At 54.5% G+C, this 1,021-nt stretch overlaps 1 long non-coding RNA gene across 1 annotated transcript; it reads right to left on the reverse strand.

Annotated features, from left to right (window-relative positions):
* Positions 1 to 20: 20 nt before the first annotated feature.
* Positions 21 to 1,012, reverse strand: LOC111722972. The gene is made up of 3 exons (XR_002771595.1): positions 927 to 1,012; positions 590 to 704; positions 21 to 93 (listed from the first exon to the last, which is right to left on the reverse strand). It is a non-coding gene; the product is annotated as an uncharacterized LOC111722972 (long non-coding RNA).
* Positions 1,013 to 1,021: the final 9 nt, after the last annotated feature.

Consider the following 1,021-nt stretch of genomic DNA (forward strand, 5'->3'; position numbering starts at 1 on the left):
TTGGCACTGGTAAGGGTTCGGAGTGCTGGCAAGTTCCACCGGTAGCAGCAGCGGTGGGTGACCATCCTGGACTGGAGCAGGTCATCTCAGAGGCTGCAGAGAAAATGGGCTTCAGGGTACAGTGGCAGCAGCAGCAAGCAGGCCCCCACAGATGCGTTTCTGGAGCAGTGTTGTGTACTAAGTGCTTTCCCCCACTGGCTGTGTTAGTTGGCTAGGACAAGGAGGACCTGATTCTCTTGTCAACTTGTAGAGAGGATGCTTCTCAAAGCTACTAAGTGTCACCTTATGCATACTCAGACCTGTCTGCCTTCAGTTTACTGACTGGGCTCTGTGACTGGCCTGTGGGAAGGAGCCAGGTCAGGGGCCCCAGGACTGGGGGACAAAGGTCAGCCTAACAGCAGAAAGGGGCCTCTGGCAGAAGAGCCCAGGAGAGCAAGGAAAGATGCCCTGAGATGGGGGGAGCACCAAGGGACTGCCTGGGGTGTAAAAGGGCCAGGCTGGAGTGGGTCTGGTCAGGGACCAAAGAAAGGCCTGAGGGGCAGTACAGAGGCCAGGGAGACAGCGGATTTGGTACTAGAAAGCCTCTCACCTGAGAATCTTCTTCAGCTGGGTAACCAGTAATTGATAATTTTCATTGAATTGGTACCAAGGCATGAATGGCATTCCCAAATTGTACACCAACTTGGCCCAACAGTATTTAAATTCTAAGACCAAAGAAAGGAGACAGTAGTCAGGGCCCAGTAGGCCTCTACCCTCTTCCCCTTTGGACCATCCCCTGCCAAGACAAGGTCTCCTGGGTGTCAATGGGGGTCTAGGCTGGCTCAGGCCTGGACAGGCTTCCCTGGGACAATCGCCTCTGCTGGTGTCTCCCACGGTGTCCCTCCTACAACCAACCACATGCCTGGTCCCCACTTCTCACTTCTCACCTTTAAGGGACATGATGTGCACTCTGGCCCCTTCCTGAAATAACCTGCGAAGGCCCTGCTGTATTTCTGGGCGATATATGTAGTAGAGGCGGGCA

This window comes from Otolemur garnettii, unplaced genomic scaffold, assembly GCF_000181295.1.
Source record: "Otolemur garnettii isolate 467f Iridium unplaced genomic scaffold, OtoGar3 scaffold07511, whole genome shotgun sequence".
Taxonomy (NCBI): Eukaryota; Metazoa; Chordata; class Mammalia; order Primates; family Galagidae; genus Otolemur; species Otolemur garnettii.